The sequence below is a fragment of the Leiobunum rupestre genome, chromosome 1, assembly GCF_980474605.1.
Source record: "Leiobunum rupestre chromosome 1, qqLeiRupe1.1.hap1, whole genome shotgun sequence".
In the NCBI taxonomy this organism is placed as follows: Eukaryota; Metazoa; Arthropoda; class Arachnida; order Opiliones; family Sclerosomatidae; genus Leiobunum; species Leiobunum rupestre.
Genome location: NC_143384.1, coordinates 89690213 through 89698545, shown reverse-complemented (window position 1 = coordinate 89698545; position 8333 = coordinate 89690213).

The window sequence follows — 8333 nt, the reverse complement described above, 5'->3', positions numbered from 1 at the left end:
ATTAAAATTTTATGAGATTTGAGTCCTATTTAAAAAAATAAATTTAATTTTTTAAAATAAATAAATAAAAAATATTGTAAATACATTGAGTCGTAGTTGTAAAATTCGCCGACGATCGTTTAAATTCGAGTTTGGTGGAGATAATTTGCAACTAAATAAAAATATTTATCTTTATTATTGTAATTATTTTTTAAAATTAGTATTCCTTACTCTAAAGTTGTAACTATTTTAACTTCTTGTCGATCCAAATCATTAATAAAAAATAGAACTTTTATTCCTAATTCTAAACGGATGGTATATCTTGTTAGGCGAAAGTCATTAGTTATAGTTAATTGTTTTTTTTCGAAAGAAAGAAAGTTGTTGTAATTGATAGAGAATTAAAAGATCGCGTTGAAGGTTCCTACGATTTCTATGCTGTCGAAACCATGGGATCTTATTTAAATTTTGATATAATCGCATATGTTTTCCAATTAAACGTAAAATTTCGTAAGAAAACCAGCCCTCAAGAGATGTTTGAGTGTGGAAAATTAAACCATCAAACTCAAAACCATCGTGGGGACAGAAAAAATTATTTGAATGAACGTCAAATAGACAAGAATTGTTATTGATTCTTCTAGAAAAAACTGAAGCAAAAACAGATGGAGATAATTTAAAAGATTTTTTTATAAAGGGGCACGCAAAAACGATTTTTTAAAAGGTTCTACTAACGCTTGACACTCAAGAAAGACTGTTTTCATACAGTAATTTTCAAGTCTAATCGAAACATCGTTAATTTTAAAAAGATTATAATTCCTAACTTTGCGTAAAGCTAAGTATTTAAGAGTAAAAGGGTTAATAGCGAGAGGATGAGAAATCTTACCGGAAAAAGTCAAAACTTCGCGAGATCCCATGGTTTATTAAACGAATACGGTAAAGACAGTCTTTTTATAAGAAAAATTTTAGAAATATTTATTTTTTTACATCCTGTTTCAACCTGTTTAAAATCAAGTCAAAGACAATTTTTTTTATCAAATACACCCTGCAGAAATATAATTTTTATCCCTTCGTTTAAATTTTATACCTCGCAGAAATATATTTCTTTCCCATAGAATTATAAAACATCTAACCCTGTAATTAACAAAATTCTTACTATAATCGATTTTTAAAGCAAAAATATTAATAATCTTAGGGCGTTTTCTTTTTTGTCACGGAAAATATTTGATTCAATGATAAAAACTGATTAAATATAAAGTCCTTCAAAAAATAATTAATAATTTTAAATTTTTATACACATCTATATTTAAATTGGCATTCACAAACAATTTTAAATACCATTTACATATCGATAAATTATAACTAGGTTCTATCCTTGTAGTATTAAACATTTTAATATTCAAGATTTTATATTTTTGAAAAACATTAATGAAAAAATAAATACTTTTGGTATAAAAGGGCAAAATTTTACTATTAATACATAACAGCCTAAATAGGCTTCCACAAGCGATAGTCAAAGCTCCGCGAGTCAAGCAGTTTCAGTTTTTGATAGGCCTGAAGAGGAGATGTTATTAGATTCGGACGAATCGGATTTAGATTTTATTCAAGAGGTACGTCGCATGTCAAATATCGAAGAAGTCGGTATCGAACAATCAGTGAAAGTGAAAAAAAGTGGAGTTTCTTACGAAACTAAAACTCCGAGAAAGAAGGCGAGCGACAAGGGCATATATCTAGATACTCAGATATATTCGTATAAAAACATTAAACATCCTTCTCAAGATGAGATCTGGAAAGGAGATTACAAAAGAGTAAAATTCTTAGCCAACACCCTATCCCTAGACGTTGTTCGAATCATAAACTCAACAAACAGGCTGAAAAAAATAATTGACCAGACGGAAGGAAAAATTGTTTGCCCACCTTCGAAGGCAAGTTAAACTCATTGCTTAATTATTCGTAACAGTAATTAGAATAACATGTTAGACCTGGAAAAGAAATTAGAATATGGAAGACTCCAGAGATTACGGTTCGGACTCTGAATTAGACTTTTCATCTATAAACAGTTTTAATTATAAAAAAATTTATAAAATTAAAAAATTAAGTCCTAGAAATTCAAAAAAGTGGAAATGTAAACAACTTGATATTGAATTAGAACTAATAGATTTAAACGAAATCCCCACACATTAATTTTTTACAGTATTTGAAAAGATTCTGTCCAAAATTATCAAATACGTAAAACAAGAGACACCAGGTTTCGATTTCCTCAGATTTGCAATTCAATCGGAAAATTTAGAACATCCAATTAACATTAAATTTATTAAAATTGATCAGTTAACTGTTTCTCGAATATTTAGCCATATAGCTCGCATTGCTCAATCGAAAAATATTTCTTACTAGATTAAGAAATTAAATTCAGTATAATTCTTTTGAAATCCCCACAGAAAATGGGAAAAAAAATTTTAGCCTTAAAAAACAGAGATATTATTGATCTTGATGTTTTTTTAAAAACTAAAACCAATTTTTACTATATAAACAACATCGATAATTTATGCGTAGCGAGAGCCCTCATAGTCGGACAAAAACTCTGTCAAATTGCCGAATACAAAAAGAAAAAACTTCCATTAACAAGTGTTCTTAAAGAATATCGCTCCTTAACACTCTTTCGTAGTAAATTACAAACTAAAGGCGCTAAAAAATTGCATGACGATGTAGGAATTGCACAAGATGCTGTAGAAATTGGTGATATAGCCAAATTTCAAACATTTTTAGCCCGAAAATATCAGATAATAATATTTAATGCAACGGAAAATTTTCAAATTTATTTCAAAGGTTTTCCGCCTTCCGAAAACAAAATTCTACTTGTAAAAATTGGCACGCACGTTCATTTAGCTAAAAATCAACATTCTATTTGGGGCGGCGTAGCTTCGTGCTTAGACTGTGATTTTTTTTTATTCCACCACACATAGAAACAAGCACCACTGTTTTGCTGCTCCAAATATTAAATGTAAAAGGTGTTTAAGTCAAAATTTTCACGAAATTTTAGAAATTCCTTTAATTCGTTGTAAACTTTGTAATAGGTATTTAAAACAAGGGGAATGTTACAATTTTCACTTTAAAAATGAAACTTGCAAGCTTTTCCACAGATGTGAAAAATGCTGTATTCAATTTGAAACTTTAAAAACTCACAAATGTGAAACAGTTTGCAACTCTTGTAAAATTGAACATCCTCCTAATCAACATTATGTTAAACAGTCAACCTTTAAAAAGAAACCACGATCCTATGTATATTTCGATATTGAAACTGTAATCGAGCATGATATACATAAGCCTATTTTATTAGTGGCACAAAGTGAAATCTTAAATCAGCCTGTGGAAACCACGGTTTTTGAAGGACAATATTGTGTAAATAACTCTCAATTTTTTGTTTCAACATGAAACTATTTTACTTACGGATGGGCAACGGAAAAGAAAATTAATTAGACCGAAATTTACCAACCTCATCGTAATGGCCCATAATTTGAGATCTTTCGATGGAATGTTTATTATTCCTAAGTTAATTAAACATGTCATTCCCAAGGTTATTTACGATGGAGCCAAAATTCTTACTATTTATATTAAAGGGGTAGACATTCGTTTTGTAGATTCTTTAAATTATATTAGTGCACCACTAAGGCAGTTTCCTAAAATGTTTTCTTTACCTAAATCTTAAGGATATTTTCCCTATATTTTTTGGACAAAAGAGACTTTAAACTATTCAGGACCAATTCCGGACGAAAAATATTTTGAACCCAATAAAATGAAAGAGTTGGAATACCGGGAATTTAAAAATTGGTATTCACACAAACAGCTCGAACCGGTATATTGTATTAAATCAGAATCCAGAGCGTATTGTCTTTTAGATTGTAATTTATTACGCTTAGCTATGCAGAAATCTCGCATCTTATATAAAGACCTAATTGAAATTGATATCAGTAATTATGGGGGTATTTCTCTTTCTGGGGCACTTAACAATGTTTTTATCGACAAGTTTTTAGAACCATATACATTATGTACTATTCCGGCTATTGGTTTGGCAAGTAGACAGAATCAAAGCGAGATTGCATTAAAATATTTATCTTGGTACGAGAAGGAAAATAATTTAATTTTGCAAACGGTCAGATCCGCGGCCGGGGAACAGGCTGTAGGTCTGTATTTCGTAGATGATTACTGTGAAAATCCACCCATAGTAATTGATGTAATGGGTGATTTCTGGTACGGTTGTTCAAAACATTTTTCTGGCTCGAGCTTTAATCCAATTATCGGAAAAACATTTAAAGAAATTAGAGAAAGAGAATTAGACCGAAAAGAATTTATTGAAGAAAATTTACCAAACCACACATATATTCAAATTTTTGAATGTGAGATATTAGACTTGTTGAGAAAAATAATGAAGCGAAAGCTTTTTTTAATACAATTAAAATTATTCCTAAAATTAACCCTAGAGATTCTTTAGTTGGAGGCGTGTAGAAACAATTAAGCTGTACCATGAAATAGACCCCTCAATTGGAGAACAAATCCGATATTTTGACTTTTGTAGTCTGTATGCGTATTGCTTACAAAAAAGGAATATGGTTGTAAAAGTGTTAAAGTTATCACACACAGCTTTGATTTTGCACCTGACGCCTATTTTGGAATAATTAGTTGTCGAATCCTCCCCCCCAGAGACCTCTACTTACCCGTTCTTCCTTACCGTTTTAATAAGAAACTTTATTATCCTTTATGTGGTAGTTGTGTGATAAATAATTATGAAAAATGTACCCATAGTATTGACGAACGAGCTATAACGGTGGTTTTACCTTCGGTGGAAATCTACTACTCAATAAAAGAGTGTAAATACCACTTGTTAGAAATTTTTTAAGTTTACCACTACAGTAATACCACTAATTTTTTCAAACCATTTATTGACATTTTTTTAGAGCAAAAGTTAAAAATTAAGGATTTCCAACTAATATTAAAACATATCAAGAGCAAAAAGAGTATTTAGATGCGATATACGAAGCAGATGGAGTAAGATTAGAACCCGAAGAAATTGTTGATAACCCATCCTTAAGAACTTCCGCGAAATTGGCGCAAAATTCATTATATGGAAGAATGGCCTTAAGAATGGATAAATCAACAACTAAAATTATCCATCGCTACTCCCAATTAACCGAGATTATAGCAGACACAACGAATAAATTAACAGACTTTCATCTAATCAACAACGATGTTGCCATGGTAGGTTATAAAAAAAGTGAGCTGGCACCCACATTTACAAAAGGTAATGTAATAATTGCTGCCTTTGTCACCAGTTATGGGCGTATTCATCTGCATAAATTAATTAATAAGTTGGGAAAGCGTGTAATTTATTTTGACACAGACGGAGTTAAAATTACACATCTACCAAACGAATGGCTACCCCCCTCGGTGGTAATTTAGGTGAACTTACGTGCGAGACCCCGAATACATATATAACAAAATTTGTGTCCACCGGGCCAAAAAGTTACAGCTTTCAACTTGAAAATAATCAGACCATTATAAAACTAAAAGGGATAACTCTTAACAGGGATAATTCCGAAATTATTCATTTCGACGCTTTTAAACAGATGATTTTTGTACCAAATACGGAGTTTAAGGTGAAAATTCCTTTTAACGTAATAAAAGATAAGTACAAAATGCTTTTACGAGTTGGCAACTAAAGTAAAACTTTCAAAAAAACATTTTGTAAACGTGTGTTAAAGGAGAATATCTCTAGTGTGCCCTATGGTTATTTAGAATATGAAGATGTCGAATTGTAAAATAAAATTGTCATCTTTTAATTATAAGTCTAAAAAACATGTAACAAAAAACCCGCAAAACAGGTTTCATTCAACCACATAGTTATTGTAAATGAAATCTCTTCCGAAAATCGAGTAAATACTTTATTTTTAAACAACCTAAGATTTAAACTTTTAACTTCTAAAATTGAATTTTTACTAAAAAACGGGAATTAATGTATAATTTTTTGGTGAAGGAATTATTATGATTTATTTTTTATTCAAAAATGTTATTTTGGTATGTTATTTTGAAAGTTTATATAATTGGCGAAGGAATGATGTTAGAAAGAAACATATTACACTTTAATAAAATAATTTTTTTAATTTAAAATGTGTTTGTTGATTTTTACATATATTCTATAAAACAGTCAATTTACTAACAAACTACGTAGTATGTTGTCTTTGTTTAAACAGTAATGTCTTATATAAAATTTCTTTCCCCGTTTCGAATGATGGTGTCAGGGCCTACTATGTCAGGCAAATCATCATGGACGAACTCACTAATTAGGTGGAGGAATGAATTAATCGATAAACCTCCTATTAAAATTATTTATTGTTATTCGGTTTGGCAATCAGGTTACCATGATTTATCTCAGTTTTTAACCGATATAGAGTTTATTCAAGGACTACCTCCAATGGACAGCGAGTTTTGGGAATCAAATATAAATTCCTTACTTATTATTGATGATTTGGCGGATGAACTTTACAAAAATGACCAAATTGCTAAATTGGTTACCGTCGACAGTCATCATTATGAAATTTCAGTCATATTAATCTCACAAACTTTATTTCCTCGAGGCAAACAATCTCGTTTAATATCTCTTAATATGTCATGTCTAAATCTGTTAAATCTCCTCGAGATTTAAGTAAATTCAATATTTAGCTAATCAAATATCTCCTAATAATACAAAAATAATTAAAATGGCCTACGATATGGCTACTAGTGAACCTTACAATTCCCTATTTATAGACACATCTGTCACCACTCTAGATAACTTACGATTAAGATCGTACACATTTAATCAAAACGGACCACAAATGGTAGTTTTTCCCAATAATAAATAATTTACTATATTATTATCAACTTCATTAAAGACAATGGCACCAAAAAAGACAGTACGTAAAAAAACGACTCCTATTGCAAATCCCTCTGACAGGTTTAAAACACACTATCCATATTTAAATTTATTGTATAAATCTAAAGGAGGGATACGTAAAAATTTATTAGCTAACAGTTCTCCAACGCAATTAAAAGCCTTACAGACCGTTTGCAAAAACTTGAAAGGGGGTGGAATTGTTTTATCTAAAGCTAAAAAAAAACAATTATCTAAATATAAAAAAACATTACGGTTTTTGGCCAGTCCGAAAATTTCACAAAAAGGAAGCGTGCTTTAATAATTCAGAAAGGCACTGGGTTTTTCATACCAGCCCTCCTAGGATCTATCGTTCCCTTAATTGGCAATTTATTCAATAAAAGATAAAATGAAAAAAATATTTTAGTTCCCGCATCGAGTGTCGGAAAAATATCTCAAGAAAATAAACAGCTTGTTTCTCCCCAGGAAACATATTATAACTTATTAGATAATAAGCTGCAAAATATATTATCTTCTAATTTAAACAGCCGCTCCTAATTACGCGAATTTCTAAAAATACTGAGCGAGGCCAGGGAAATGAGGAAGGCGATACCAATACCTAAAGTTGAAATTACCAACTTTCAAAAATGGGTTTAAATTCCCCGTTCGCCTCGCAAATTTATACACCCTTCAAGACGCCCGAGGGAATTAACGCTGGGGAAGCCGCAGAGCTGCGTCTAAATACTATGACACGCAAAATGAAAGACTATCTCAGCGAGAGAGAAAACGAACAGACTAGGGGAGAGGCCAAATTCCCGAGTCTCTAAAAGACTGTAGATTCTTGGAAAAGGAAATCATCTACGCCGATTGTTAAGCAAAAAAAGACAATTACTGATGATAAAATGCAAAAACGATTAAATCAAGAAAATTAAATATTTGAAGAATACTTAGAGAACACAGATATTGGAAGTCGTTTAAGCAAGGAAGGTGATTGGGATCGAGAGCTAGATTCTGAGGAGGGTGCTGTTGGTGGCGTTCTAATATCACCGCAAAAAAATTAAAATCACCATCGCCTAAAAAGTCTCCCAGGCCAAAACGACAAACCAGACCTCCTCCGCGCTGGCAAGAATAATAAAAATGTGTACCAATAATTATGTATGAAATAAATACATTTTTTTTTATTTTAAACAAATCGTTTTATTTCGCTTCCACTCTTTCATCAAATGAATACATATATTCAACAACGCTAAACTATCATTTCTTTTTAAATTGAAATTATACAATTCGTTATTTATTTTACTGTAAGAAATCCCCATACATCTCGAGGTTAGAAAATAAATTACATGAGGTCCGCAGTTTTGGCTTTTATTTGATTGAAATTTATGAGAGTTGTATCGAATACGCTTGCCATATCGCTCTAGCAAAAATCCATAGTCATGATGTGATCTTCCTAGAG